The 16,056-nt window shown below is 39.1% G+C and overlaps 1 long non-coding RNA gene across 2 annotated transcripts; it reads left to right on the top strand.

Annotated features, from left to right (window-relative positions):
• The first annotated feature begins 1,025 nt into the window (after window positions 1-1,025).
• On the top strand, window positions 1,026-15,335 carry Gm36084. Of its 2 annotated transcripts, XR_389327.2 has the most exons (5): window positions 1,026-1,128; window positions 2,772-2,827; window positions 3,397-3,459; window positions 5,292-5,502; window positions 14,748-15,335. It is a non-coding gene; the product is annotated as a predicted gene, 36084 (long non-coding RNA). The 2 variants fall into 2 exon arrangements; XR_001785043.1 differs by lacking the exon at window positions 5,292-5,502.
• Window positions 15,336-16,056: the final 721 nt, after the last annotated feature.

The following is a 16,056-nucleotide window of genomic DNA, read 5'->3' on the forward strand; positions in this document are numbered from 1 at the left end:
ATTAAACACAACACACAAAAATTAAATAATTTTCACCACTGGCAACTTTGAAAGGAAATACTGCTCACATCATCTTTATTTTCTATTATCTAAATTTATGTAAATTCATTTTAATTGAAGTAAAAATGTCATGAAAATGGTTCAGAGTGATTAAAGACTTTGGCTTCAACTGCCGTGGTCAAAAGGAAGAGTAACAGAGTGAGTCCAGAAAGTTCTGAAACTTATCCGAACCACACAAGAGGCAACAAAGCAATAGACCAATAGCCAATAGCTCTCGGAGTGAGAAACTACTGTTGTCAGCACTAATGCTACCACTGATGACTTGATTTGACTCTTGGTATTGTCAAGTGCTTGTGAACCGAGAGATTAGTCATGAGGTACTGTCAAGCCCTTACACTTACTCTGTTCTGACCTAGTCCGAAAAGTACACAGTTTCCCTTTTAGTATCCAGGTGGTGGCACTATCTAGGAGATTATGGAAACTTCCTCAGCTGGAGGAAGTAGGTTACTAGGTTGGGGGTGTGGCTCCTCGGTGATGTATTATTCCTGGATCCCGTCTTCCTCACTCTTCCTGCTTCCTTGAGGAGAAAGAACAATGTGTATCAGATGCTCCATAGGGAAACCCTGAGCCCAAAGGAACCTCCCTCCCTTAAATTGCTTCTGGCAAGTATCTTAGTAACAGTGACACAAAGTAACTATTACAGATTCCAACCAGAAAAGTTCCAACCAGAAAAGTAGCTTTTTTTTTTTTAAATGTAGCAACTATTGGCTTCTTCTGGTAAATTTCAGTGAGAGGTCTGTTGCCTTCTTGTGGAAGTTTGGCTTACTGTGGTTGAGAGGGCAAGGGAGTCCGTGGTCATACACTTATGATAACAGGTAAGAGTAGGTATAGATTCTGGGGAACGATCATGCCTGCAATAGCATGATAGGGGACATGAGAATTCTTGTACGACCAGCAAGGACTGGTGTGAAGAACAGAGGTAAAGAAAGTGATGCCTTGGTGTCGTCTATCATCAGCATGAAAAATGCACTGGACATGTTGACAAATGAACTTCGGTGAAGATGTCCTTCTGAGGTCACAGGAACAAAACATCATCCTGGTACAGGAAGCCTGCTTCATCCCAGCATGGTAACTCATAATCACTGTCACTCTACAGCAACTGAACAGGAAATATGTTTTCTGAATGGAAAGGGCTGTGTATGCTTGTGGCACCTTGGGTAAATATGCTAAGAAGATTTCAATACATCAATATCTAAGTATAGCTGTGGGTAATATTCTCTAGTTTAGCTAACCTAGTCATCGTAAAAGAGTCAAATGATATTATCTTAAGAAAGGGAAAGTAAATATAGCAATAAAGTGATTGCATAGAATGATTGAAAACATACATATAAACATACATGATTGAATAAAATTGCAAATAAGTGAAATGACATTAAAATAAATGTAAATGCCCCATTTTATTTTTATCTTGTGGTATTAATCATTTATAAAATATTATTACAATACATTAGTGGTATTCAGTCTGTGAATTAGTGCTATAAGTTGGGTCTATCTGACCAATGTTACATTAAAATCTGTACTGTTCAGAATATTTACAGAGTGTGTTTTAAGTTCTGTTTAGAAACAGATCCACCAGCTAAATTTCCCAAAACACAAAAAAAATTTACTCTCAAGAAATTGGTTGATAATTTTTTTAAACTTCAAAATAAATGCTTTACTATATGGGCCATTTTTGTGAATTTTGGAGAAAAAATAAGGCCAGGTCACTTATGGTAGAAATATGGTAAATGAATATTTCTTAAGATGTACCAACCTACAAGACCCAGAAAGTTTCCTAAGACATAATTTTCTCCACTTGATGCTTACAAGGAAAACCCGACAATGAGTCAAGGTTGATTGCATAGTTTGTCTTTGCAGGGACTGTGTACACCCATCAGGGACTTTTCAGAGTGGCAGAATAGGTACTGGGCCAACCTAGGAGGGGCAGTCAGGGATTCTCCAACTCAGGAGTAAAGAGCCACTGATTTCTGTGTTTTCAAATAATCAACATAAAAAATAATTTTAATGGAAAATAAAGATGGAAAGACAATCATTGAAGTTTCCACTTTGAGCATATCTAGTGGTACACTTCACAGTGTTCTTTAATTAACTCATAAGTCATATTGACAACATATGCTAAAAACTAAAGAGTGCTACCTTTGATGTATAAAGATGAGAAGACAATGAAAGAAGTTTATAGGGAAAGTCCAGCCATGTCTATAGGAATATTCAAGTACCTTTAAAAAATATCTCAGTGTGAGGTGGTTTGAATGTATCTAAAAATTCTGTTTCATGGCATGTATTTAGCTTGCTTTGCTTGTGGTGCCGTTTGACTGCATCTAAGTGAGGACTTGGCTGCTACTTAGGCATTCACAGATCTGTAGCAGGCTCATTTTGTTATGCGTGCACTATCTCCTGCCACATTGTAAATGTCCTTTACAGCTGCCAGTCAATTTTGTGACTAGCTCAGCCATAAGCTTTCTTCAATCTAGGAAGCTTTGCTAGCAATTCAACTGATGGGAATAGTCCAACTGAGAAAATTCAGATTTTAAGATCCTTCTGAACCTTCCCCTGAGTTAAAGACATCGTGAAAAGCACTACTAGACATGCTTGAACTGGAAATGTCTGTGATTGTTTTACCATCTTTATTTTCCATCAAAATATATCCTTTTGTTAGCATCTTACCAGTAACACTAAAACGTCCTATGATGATGCTTTTGTTTGGTTTTCAGTTTGACGTGCACGTGAGGATGCTAGTAAGCACACAACTGAGCATATGAGGATGCTGGTAAGCACACAAGTGGGCACATGGGGATGCTGGTGAACACACAGGCAAGCACAGACACCTGCATTTATTAGTTGGCTCTTCTAATGAGCTGGTTCTTGAATTTGGTGCTTTTGGAGAACTCCAGATCAGCCCTTCTGTAATTCTCTCTCTCTCTCTCTCTCTCTCTCTCTCTCTCTCTCTCTCTCTCTCTCTCTCTCTGTGTGTGTGTGTGTGTGTGTGTGTGTGTGTGTGTTAGAATCAAGGGAGTATTTACCCTGATATCTGGATAAGGAGGAAAACCTCCCCACTTTCTGTTGCCCTGTATATACTTGTTTCTCTTCTAATACCAATTTGTTTATGAAAGAGTTTTGTTTTTGTTTTTTTGTTTTTTTTTTTTAAATCTCCCAGTTGTAGCAAACCAAAAAAGGCGAGGGACATGTGAAGGCAGAGAAAGATGGATTGGCATACCCAGGACTGTCTTCTGACTCCATAACACCTGCCTGGTATCCCACCAAAGCAAAGATCCCTTTTACTTGGCCTGTGGCTTTCTCCTAGAATCATACAATTTCCCTAATTGTGTTCTGTTTCAGCAACTCTGATGCTGGACTACTTCTTTTGTCCTCTAACTACAGCCTTCCCTGCGAGCTTTAGAGGTAAGAATGGAGAGGGGTTTTCCAGTTCTGACCCACCCTCCCCTTACCTGCACCTGCCCTTTGGTTCTAGCTTCTCTGCCTGGCTAGAATGGCCTCCAGTTTGATCTTCTCTTTAGCCCTTAAAACAAAGAATTTGGCAGACAGAAACAGATAGTCTAGGATTGTATCTTGAGAAGAAGTAGGTGAGGAATATTCAAGTATTTTTAAATTTAGACTAATTGTATTGAATTTCTAGGTCAAGCATAGGCAGGCACTGCCTATGTTTTCTTTTCCCCTTTTATTTAGGTAAATGTTTATGCAGTCTCTGAGCCTGGCTTACTTCCCTGACATTTCCAATTCCATCCATTTTCCTGACGTTTTCATTTTTCTTTATATATATGAACAAAATCCCATTGTGACTACGGACCGCATTTTCATTATACATCCACAAGGTGATGGACAGCCTTATGAATTCTCTTTCTATCTGTGTTCATTTCCACCCAATCTCCCACTTCTACTGTCCTCCCTCACTCCCAATGGAACAAGTCAGCATGAGGGCTTTAAAATGTCACTAGGTTCAAAGAGTGTTCAGGCTGTCAGGGAAATGCAAATTCACACTATATTGAGATTCCATTTCACTCCAGTCAGGATGACTATGATTAAGAAGACAAATGAAGATAAATGCTGGCAAGGGTGAGACAGAGGGGAAATCCTGTGTACTGTTGTTTACCATGGAAACCAAAAGGATAAAAATAGAATTCTCATATGACCCAGCTCTGCCATGCCTGGATATATCCACAACAAACCCCATCTTACCACATAGAATCTTTCATATCCTTATTCATCACTGCTCTAGTCATGATAGCTTAGGAAGTAGAATAAGCCTCGATGTCCATCAACCTGTGGATGTATAATGAAAATGCAGTCCATAGCCACAATGGGATTTTGTTCATATATAAAGAGAAACAAAAACTTCAGGAAAATGGATGGGATTGGAAATGCCAGGGAAGTAAGCCAGGGTCAGAGAGACAAACACTGCATGCTCCCTCTCAAATGTGGAACCTACCTTTATGTTTTAGACTTGCGTGTTTAATTCAGAATGCCAGTAGAGTCCAGAAAGCAAGAAGAGGGTCACAGGGGAGACCTTAAGGGAGGTATAATTGTAGAAAACATGTGATGTGAAAATACAGGGGGTCAGACTGGGGGAGTGGGAAGGTTTAAGGGGAGATGGTAGAGGGGCCTAGAGAAGAAGTGTGGGAATCATTAGTTGAAATCTAGAATGTATTGAAAATATCAATGTGCTAGTTTATAAGTTAATTAAAAATATAATGAAAAACTAAGCGTTTGAATGGAGACACTATTGTTGAAGACACTATACACTTTAGTTGTAGGGACTATAGATACCATGCTGACTGGAGGTTTTCTGCTTGCTGGCTTTCAGAGCGCCAGAGGCTCTGCAGCCTGTGGGGAGGAAAGTCATCTGTGAGTCCTGCAGGCTGACCTGACAATCAGAATGTCCTCACTGGTGCAAAGGTGGGGTGATAATTATGGGGGGTAACCATGGTTATGGGTGGTACCCAGCTGCCTTGTGATAGTATCTAGGCACAGAACTCTAGCCTAGTTCTGTAAACTTCCTGGTCAAAAGCCCATGGCTGGGAAATCACAGGCCACAGAGGGGAATCCCACAGTGTTAAACTGTTATCTAAGTGTTTATGTTGATACATGTTGGTAAATCTTGCTCTCAGCTTCTGTCAGAGAAGCTGCTGGTGATTGTGGGCAATTGCCAACACAGAGACTCAGAACTGGTCCAAGTGCTAAGAATAATTGACTGTGGAGTCTTCATCCCTGAAAAGGTCGACTACCACACCCTTCTGTGGCAGTAGAAAGAACACAAAAACCAGAGGATGGAGAGGAACAGTGTGTGACACGCAATGTTGAATGTGTGACCTTGCAGCATCTGTGGCTACCACACAAGACCTTTTCAAGATGGGATGCATCAACCTTCCACAGTGGATGAAAAAGAGGCTTATGAGGTCTCTCTTCTCCACGAGGAACTGTGGACAGGTAATAGTTGCTCGGGTGTGTTGCCATGGTTCAGTTGGCTGTGTTCTAGTTAATAACCCTCTGTCCATTCCTGCTTGTGCTAGGAACCCTAATTCAACTCAGTGGGTCACAAGGAAGCAAAACAAGCTAACAGAAGGCATGGAGATAGCTGAGGGATTTGTTGGGAGGAGAAAAAACTCAGTTGTAGTGTGGGGATCAAGAGGAGGTAATAGGGGTGGAAATGACCAAAATACATGTGTGGAATTGTTAAAAATACATTATGGCTTCCAGGTTAGAGTTTTAATGAGCTTCTTGACTGTGCAAGCCTGTGGGTCTCTGATTCTTACGCCTTCTCTTGGGCTCTTTTTCCTTCTGTTGGTTTGTCCTGTCCGACTTTGATGTGATAGTTTTAGTTTTATCTTATGATCTTTTATTTTGTTATATTTAAAAAAAAAAGAAAGAGAGAAAGGAAGGAAGGAAGGAAGGAAGGAAGGAAGGAAGGAAGGAAGGAAGGAAGGAAGGAAGCCTAGCCACTAAAATAGAAGCTAACAACTGAGTTATCACTTGTACCTGCTAAGAATGGGACATCAGTATTCTCCTATAGAGTGACTGGCACTGTATGCACAGGTAGTTACCTTATAGTTCGATGTGACTTGATGCTAATAAAGCTATTTATACCCATGCTCTGCATATGATAACTTCTCATAAAGGCTTCCAGGAAATTCTTTCTGTAGGGGAAATCAGGTGCAAATCTAAAGCAATACCTCACTCTAAGTGCAAAAACGAGGAATACAAACAATTATCTCATTCTCACTGAATGTTAATGTTCAAGACTCACAAGAATGAAATGTATGTTACCCACACAATATATTCCTATACCTGCTTTTAACTGACATTTATAAATGCTTTTGCTTTAATACAATATATTGAGTTCATGTGTTCATATGTGTACATGCACATATGTATGTTGGCTGTGTGTACATGTATGTGTGAGGACAACCCAGGTAGCATTTTTTTAGATACCATCCAATTTCCTTTGGATATAGGGTTTTTTTTTTTTTTTTTTTGGTTTTTGTTTTGTTTTGTTTTGTTTTGTTTTGTTTTGTTTTGCTTTTGTTTGAGACAGGGTTTCTCTGTGTAGCCCTGGCTGTCCTGGAACTCACTTTGTAGACCAGGCTGACCTCGAACTCAGAAATCTGCCTGCCTCTGCCTCCCAAGTGCTGGGATTAAAGGCGTGCACATCACCGCCTGGCAGATACAGGGTTTCTTACTGACCTGCAACTCCTTAAGTGGAGCAGTCTGTCTGGCTAGTGAGCCCCAAGAATGCCTATCTCTGTCTTCCTGAGGCTGGGATTGTAAGCGTGCATGTGCCACCATGCTCTTTTTAAATGTGGGTTTTGGGGAATCAAACTTAAGACCTCAGGCTTGCCAGGTAAGCATATTACTAACTGAGATATCTCTCAGGATGGTAATTGAGAAAGTAATATTATCCAGCCTAATAGTTGAGATTAAAATTTAGATAATTTATTGGACTTGCTCAAGATTGCCTCAAGCCACAACTTGGTACTGGGTCCTCTGGATCAAGTCTCTCTTTATTATTACGTAACAGGATTCTGTGAGTTCATTCGAACCAGTTTCATAAGAATTAATTATCAAGTATCTCTTAGTCTCTCTGCTGGAAAGTTTAGGCAATATATGTAAGCCACAGTTCCTCTTGTTATGTTCTGAGTTAAAAGTAGTTATTAACGTTAACGTTAGCTGTAGTTACAGCAGAATACTCTATAGTCCACAGGCATTGCCAAGTGCTGTGTAAATTGGAACGTTCATAAAGGCACACAATTTCTGTGAAATCTGGGCAGCAATCATGTCTAACATATTGTGTTAAGCATGCCATGTACAGCCTTTCTACCCCTGGACTCTGATGAAGCTGTCCCTAAGCACTGTGTTCAGGCCCTAGACAGAGTCATCCCCACAGAAACAGTTAGAACCCATAGGTGACTTCACTCTCCTGTGACACAAAAGTAAAACTTTCACCTTTAGTAGATTGCATCTGCCAACATGGACGAACTGTAGATGGACAGTCTATGCATTTGTGAGCCAATTTGGAACATTGTTCGGCAGGGCAGTGCAAAGCTAAACACATTGCTTGTCTCTTCATCCCACACACTTGTATTTTCTGTTCTCTTTCATTCTCTCATTTGTCTTCTATTCCTTCAAATGTAATAATTCCACTTACACTGTGCATCCTTCAGAAACTCATTTTGGGTTGGTGAGATGGCTCAGCAGGGAAAAATGCTTTGCTTGACACGTAAACCTGCCAGCTGAGTTTGATCCTTGGAATCCATGGTTCAAGCAAAGAAACGACTCAAAAAATTGTTGTCCTCTTACCTTCTTGTGCTTTTTGTGGTACATCCATACCTCTCTCTCTCTTCTTTCTCCTCTCTCTCTGTCTCTCTCTTTCTTACACACACACACACACACACACACACACACACAGAGACACACAGACACACTCTAAATAAAATCCATTAAACTCTGTAAAGTAAGCAAGTCATGTTTCTATCTTATTAAGATTTTTCAAAGCACTAAATTGTAAAAATAAAGGTGTAGAAAGCAACTAATTACCATATAGTCACTTCTTGGGAAAGCAATCTGAGGAGGTGAAAATCCCAAAGTTTTACATCATTTGCATGTCTCCTAGGAAAAGTGACCTGTGCCAGTGTGCTTTGTGACACAAATATTTTTCAAGCATGTAGCCTGGATTGACTCCAAAGATGATTACAGGCAACTCGCCATGATCAGTGCAGAGCTTTGTCTACAGTACTCTCAGTTTTAGTATATTTTGTCTCCTTGGATCTTAAAACCACACTGCACTGCTATGAAGAAGTTGCATACCCTCAAATTTATCTTTTTGTTCTTTTTTTTTTTTTTTTGCTAACTTGAGTCCAAGTGTAGAATTTCCATGGGTTCCTCTGGGAAGCCAAGACATACAGAAGTAGAGATCATTTGGGTGCCCGAAGAAAAGAAAGACCCAAGCCATATACCACCAATGAGCTAGAATTATCAGAAGTAGGCCGTTTACAAAATTTCAAAAACCCATGTTTGAATTTTTCAGTCGTGGAGACTGTTTTCCAACCTGGAGCTACCGGATTTGCATGCTACCAAGTCCTATTGCTTCCTGAACGAGAAAATTTCCAAAGATCTTGGCTTCATTTTTGTAGTGTTCATGAGTAATTTTGACATTCTGTAATGTCAAATAAAGACATGTATGGAGGCAGAACAAAAGGAAAAGGAAAAAGAAACCAGTTATCTTTGCAAAACTAACAAACCTGGGAAACACCCGGAACAAGCTCTTATCTCCTATGGCCTAGGCCCAGAAGAGTAGGAGCTGTGTCACTTCTGCCAACCTTTGCTTGGTTGCTATAGTAACAATAACAGACCTTGTCATAGCTGATCATTTCTAAAGAACACATTCAAGAAGCTGGGGAGATGGCTCAGCAGTGGGTGAGATTGCTTACTCCGAAAGCCCGAGGCTCTGAGTTCAAATCTCCAGTACCCATAAAGTTCTGGGCTTGTGCATAAGAGTCTGTAATTCCAGTATTGGGGAATGGAGACAGAAGGATCTCAGGATCTTGCTGGCCTGATAGCTTATCTAAAATACCAAGTTTTTGGCTTAATGTGTGACTTTGAACCTTGTGTCTTAGTTAAACAAGGCAGCTAGTGATAGAAAAAAGATACCAGATATCCTCCTCTGGCTTCTTCATGCATGCATATGGATATGTACAGACAAGCACACAGAAACACATGCAAACAAGCACATACACACACACACACACACACACACACACACACGAGTGAAAGAGGGAGAGACAGAGACAGAGAGAGATTAAGATGACAGAATCAGAGGGAGACAAAGAGACAGTGATAAAGGACATTTAAGTCACTATACTTCTTGATCTGGAAATAGGCTACTGCTTTGATATGTGGTCAGAATATCCATGAATGTGCACTACATCAAGATGGAGGATGGGTTGAGGACGACCATCATTTTATGCATTCCAGGAGGATGTGAAAGGTAGCAACATCTTGACTCAAAGATAGAGTTAAACTTAATAAAACAGTATAGTTCAAACTGTTGACACCATACATATTCACACATCCACACACACAGGTGCACACACATATACATCTACACATGCATACACAAATACACCACATACACACAAACACACCATAAATACGCATACATACCACAATACAAACACACATACATGTGCACACACATATACACACGCATACACACATAGAAACACACCATAAACAGACACAAACATACACAACACACATACAAACACACACACAGGTGCACACCCATGTGCATACACACATACACATATGCATACACACATACACACACAGGTGCACACACATGTGTGTACACACATACATATATGCATATACATACCTCACACACATACACATACCACACACACACACACACACAATGCAAACACACCATAAATACACATATACAAACATTCACAGCAAATATGCATACAAACATACACATGTGCACACAAACATACACACATGCATATACACACACATGCCACATATACATGCATACAAACACACCATAAATACACATATACAGACATACACACACACACATACACACCCATAAATACTATTTAAAAATAGATAGTAATCACTATTTATGGTACGAAATTCAGAGGCAAGGCAATTAGGTATCCTTTAAAATATCAGTGCAATATAGCTGAACAACTATCATCAAAGCAGGTTAATTAAAAAAAAACAAAACCAACTTCAGTATTTGCTGTGACTCTTGAGCAACTGTAGCTATTAAATTCTGCTGGCTCTGGAGAGCTGGTTCCACATGCTGAGGGACAGGCAGACATCCCATGATCCAGTGCTGGGCTTGACGGTGTCCTCTAAGGGTCAGGGCACTGAAGGTTAGGTGGTGGTCAGTCTGTGTTTGAACCTTTCCCTCTCCACCATGAGGTGAGTACCTTTCTCCACACTTAATTTCAGCCATGATCCACTCCACCTTCCCCCAGGCCCCAGACTGTACTGGAAATGCTCTGTATCGTGAAATAGAAGCTGATTCGGTTTTGTGAAGATTCTTCAGTTTGAAATTTGTGCACCTTTCTATGCCCGTTTCACATGCAACTAGAAACATCTTACAGGAGTGAGTGATCATGGTCTGAAGCAAACAGAACACAAAGAGATAAATGGAAGCCCATCCCGGAAGATGGAGTCAGGAGCGTGAATGAGGATGAATACCTCTGAGAAGAGATTGGAGTGGGGAAACCTGGCTAGGTGCCAATGACACTGTACTTGGAGGTGCATATGAGTTAGTTTGAATTCTCCAAGAAGGACATGTCAACATCGCGTTAGATATGCAGGAGGATTACAAGGGAAAATGTGTGTGGGACATGGAGAGGGGTGTGGGAAAGGCTGGGCGGGGAGCTGTCAGATGGTGATGTAGCTCTTGCTCCTAATGAAGGAGTAGGCTGTATGGAAACATCTTGGGTTGCAGTGTAGTTCAAAGGAACTCTTAGCAATATCATTCGGGGAATCTTAGAGCCAGTTACCAGTCCCAGAAAACTTACCTGTTCTGGGAAGGGGTCTGCATGAATCTTCCTGCTTGACTTCCTTATTAACTAAGGGCAAAGGTCGGGAAAGCTGGGCTTTAAGCAAAAGTAGTGATGGATTGCAGCTGTGGGTTTCTGTCTGCCTCAAGGCAGTCCTCAGCTTTTCATAAAACACTCTCCAAAAGAAAAATCCTGATTTTAGCACTTACCAGTTTCTAATATAAATGCTCGCTACATGTTCCCTCTAAATCTCTGTGCTTTGCGGCTGAGTACTGAGGTTTCTGCATGTCTGATAACTGCCTCTCATAAGCCAGTGTCAGCCAGTTCCTGTGGGCCATTGCTAGTGAAGCTAAACTGTATAAAGATTAAGCTAAAGTTTATAGGAACAAAAACCTTCAACGACTTTCCAAACAAGAAGTCTTGTAGTTGCTCCTTTTGTTTTCCCACAAGTCAGATGATTGCCTGAGATGACAGAGGTACTACTCTGTTGGCTATGGAAAACCCCCCATCAAGGTGAGACAGCAATTCTAAAGATGTATGCACCAAGTTTCATAAAATAAACACCACAGTATATAAAGGCAAAGTTGACCTCAACATAATAATAGTGGACAACTTTATTATTCCCATTCTCAACAGGTGTGAGGTCACCCACAAAAAGAGTTGTCAAAGAAACATCAAAGTTAATGACATCTTAGATCAGATGTCCATAACAGATACTCTTAGAACATTCTATCCAAGAGCATGGGATATATATTATTCTCAGTAATCCATGGGTTCCCAAATTAGTCATATTTTAGGATGGAGGGCAAGTCAATAGATTTTTTAAAAGTATATGTAACTTCTTACATTCTATTTGAGCATACTGGATTAAAACTGGAAATATGCATCTAGAGAAACTGCAAAAAATATACACTATTGGATTATTAATGGGCATTGAATAAACATGGAGAGAAATAAAAATAATTCTGGAACTAGACAAAAATAAAAACACAGCATAACAAAATCTTTGGGACATGTTGAAAGTGCTTTGAGGGCAAAATAGCAATAAATGTGTACATTAAAAATTGTATATGTCACAAATTAATAATCTAACAATTTACCTTAAAGTGTTAGAAAACAAGAACAATACAAACCAAAAATAGATGGAAAGAAATAATAACTATCAGGGTATAGTTTAGTGAAATAGATATTAAAAACACACAAAAATTCAATAAAAAATATGTGACTCCTTTAAAAGATACAGACAGACAAACCATTAACTAGACTAAGCAAAAGGTAGTAAGAGAAGACCCAAATTAATAAGTAAAGGGGGGGGGATGCCCAGGCAAGGAAGCGGGAATGGTGGGTTGGGGAGCAGGGCAGGGGAAGGGTATAGGGGACTTTTGGAGAGGAAACTAGGAAAGGGGATAGCATTTAAAATGTAAATGAAGAAAATATCTAATAAAAAACAGAACAAAAAATAAGTAAAAGGAAGACATCACTACAGATAACAATGAAATTTAGAGTATTGTTAAATTGTATTTTAAATAAATCAATGTTTCAGGGACCATTGGGGAAGAAGGGAAAGACTGTCAGAAAACTCTTAGAATTGTCAAATATATTCAAAATTATGAGCTTTCTTCCATGCCTGCAATAGATATGCTGAGAAAGAAATACAAATAATACTATCCCAATAGCTTAAATATCTATGCATAAACCTAACCAAGAAGGTAAAATATCTTCTTCAGTAAAAACTTTTTAGAACTCTAAAGAAACAGAAGAAGACACTAAAAAAATGGAAATATGTTCTATGCTTGTGGGTTGGCTAAATTAACATTGTGAAAATGTCTATATCAACAAAAGCCATCTATTCAAAATTATACTCAATAAAATTCTAAATATATTATTCACAAAACAAGGAAAAGCAACTCAAATTTTGTATAAACACAAAGGATTCTGAACAGAAATATGGACAAAAAGACTGAAGAGTCATCACTACACCTATTTAAAATTATACTACAGAAGTATTCTGATAGAAAGCATAACATGGGCTCAAAACACGCATGTAGATCAATGACATAGAATCAGATACCTGGAAGTAAATCCACAGAGCAACAACCACTTGATCATATAGACCAATGGCATAGATTCAAATAGCCAGAAGTAAACCCACACAGCTACATCCACCCGGTTTTCACGAAATGATCCAACAATACACACTGAGAAAGGACCTTGAACAAATGGTGCTGTGGAAACTACATAACTGTTACACCTGAGCGAGGGTGATACTAGATCCGTATCTCTCACCTTGTACACAGTCAATTCAAAATGTCAGACCTGAAGCTTTGAAACTGCTAGAGAAAAACAGGGAAAATGCTTCATAATATAGGTATAAGCAAGGACTTTCTGAAAAGGACTCTAGTGTTCAGAAAACAACTCTAAGAATTGACAAATAAAATAATAGCAAATTAAAAGGCTTCTGTACGGCAAAGGTGAAGAGAGACTCCATAGAGTGGAGGAAATCTATGGCAAGTAAACAGCTGATAGAGAACTCACACCTGGAATACATAAAGGAGTGAAAAATTGAACACCCCAAACAATCTAATTAGTAAATGAGCGTCAGGAGCCATAATGGGACACGCTGATAATTAGCAGGTGATCATCCTGAAATGGCCTGCTTCAGATTATTATAAAAGCCGCGACAGTTACTCCCTTATTAAACAAGGCTCTGCCAGTCTCCCAAGTGTCACCAGTTAATTGCTCTTAGATGGTAACCGGACTCTTTCCTACTCAGAGCACATTCCAAGAGGTTGTAAAACAACCAAAGGTCATGAAAAGGGAACTGACGATTTATTATAGGTGCCAGGACAGAATACAAAATATTGACTGGGTTTAACTATACAAAACTTCCCTAATAACTTCGCTATGGTTTTAACCCTTCAGTGAACCTGTGGAGCTGAGGCAGGTGATGGATGTTTAGCCAGATAATTACTCCTAGTGGATATTCATGTAAACATTCTCTGTTGTAAACGTCTATTTCAATTTATGATTTGATTTTTTTTATGTGAACTTGTGATGAACTTTGTAACATGTGATCATGTATTCTGAAAGATATATAAGTACTGAAGACAAAATAGAAAGTAGAATTTTTTGCCCTTCCCCACTTAGACTAGAATTTTTGCCCTTCCCCACTTAGAGTAGGAACCTTTTCCCTTTCCCCACTTAGGATCTTTTCGCTTTTCCTCTTCGATAGCTTTCATAGGAAACTTTTTACACTTAGTAATAAATGCTATAATAATTTTTCTAAGTGTCCCTTTTCCTTCCTGTGACTTCAGACCAGCAGTCTGAAAGTTAAGAGCCCAGCAGTTCCTGCTGAGATAGAACAAAGGCTGCATTGCTTAACAATCCACTGTTAGACTACAGGTGTTAATCACCTAAGCCAGCAGTCTTTCGCCCTCAGACTTTAAAGCCATCACCAGGGTCCTACTCTGTGACTCCACCACTACCCTCTCCAGGCTGGGAGGCTCCCAGCAAATGAGCAAATGAAATATACCAATAGTTTTCAAGAAATGAAATATAAATTCTTAACTAATACTTTCAAATGGTTCAACATTCTTAGTCACAGAGAGAAGTGCAAATCAAAACTTCCTGGTATCCCATTTCACCCCACAGAATGGCAGCCATGAGGAAGACAAACAACAGATGCCAGTGAGAGGAGACGGAAAGGAAACTCTCAAACATCATGGTGGGCGCGTAAATTATTCTGGCTCTACGAACATCAGAGTGGAGATTTATCAAAGACTAAAAATAAAACAACCGTGTGTTCGACGCCACTCTGGAACTACATCCTTAAAAAGTCCATGTCAACATTCCACAGAGACACTTAAAATCCATGTTTATTGTGGCAATATTTACAATGGCCTAGTTATGAAATCAGCGTAGGTATCCGATAACAGATAGCTTAGACACACAATAGAGTTTTGTTCAGCCATAGGGAAGAATAAAATCATAGCATTTGTATGACAACAGCTAGAACCAGGGGTCATCATACTAAATGAAATAAACCAGAACCAGAAAGTCAGATATCACATTTTCTCTTATATGTGGATCTGAGATTGTGTGCTCATACATACATTAACACATATAGCATGAAAGTATAAGGGTGATTACCTGGGACAGGGCAGGGAGCTAATTGGGGTGAGGAGGAGAGGAAGCGAAAGGAGGACGTGCAGATGAGTCAATGTAGTCAAAAGTATTGATGTGTATGAAAATGATTTTACGATGCTCATCACCATGTGTGATGCATACACAGCAATTAAAACGACATCACTAGAACGTGTGCTTGATTTTATTCTTTATTATACGTAATCATCTTAACTAAGGTAACATTCAGTTTACCTGATTGTTTTAGATTTAAGCTTAAAGTATTTGCCTATGTTTCCATGTCTACTCTGGTAGCAAGTTAAACTATTCAAAAAGCAGGTCACCAATATAAAATGATTCATTAGTAAAAGCTTTGAATTTTGTACAAGCCAAACTGGGTGAAAACTTCATCAGTATCCAAAATGATACTTAAAATACCATTGGTTTTACATACATACATACATACATACATACACACACACACACAGTCATAGTTTGTAACTAATTTTTGTAAGTACTTGGAGTCTCTTTAAAAGGGCTTCAATAAATCTTAGACAACATAGTTCTTTTTTTTTTTACAGAGTTATTTCATGTGAAGTTACCAGTAGAACATGATTTTCTGTGATACACTCTAGGACCACTGTAGACCACTGTAGAATGCTATACATTTTTTTATTTCCTTAGATCCATCTTGAGTAAAGTGATTCATATAAACTTGGATTATTAATGCCTAATAATTACATGCATTTTATGTTTTTCTTTCTTTCTGCTTTGTTGTTGTTGTTGTTGTAGTTTTTGAGGCAGAACCTTACACTGTAGTGCAAACACACCTTGACTT

This window comes from Mus musculus, chromosome 5 (assembly GCF_000001635.26).
Source record: "Mus musculus strain C57BL/6J chromosome 5, GRCm38.p6 C57BL/6J".
In the NCBI taxonomy this organism is placed as follows: Eukaryota; Metazoa; Chordata; class Mammalia; order Rodentia; family Muridae; genus Mus; species Mus musculus.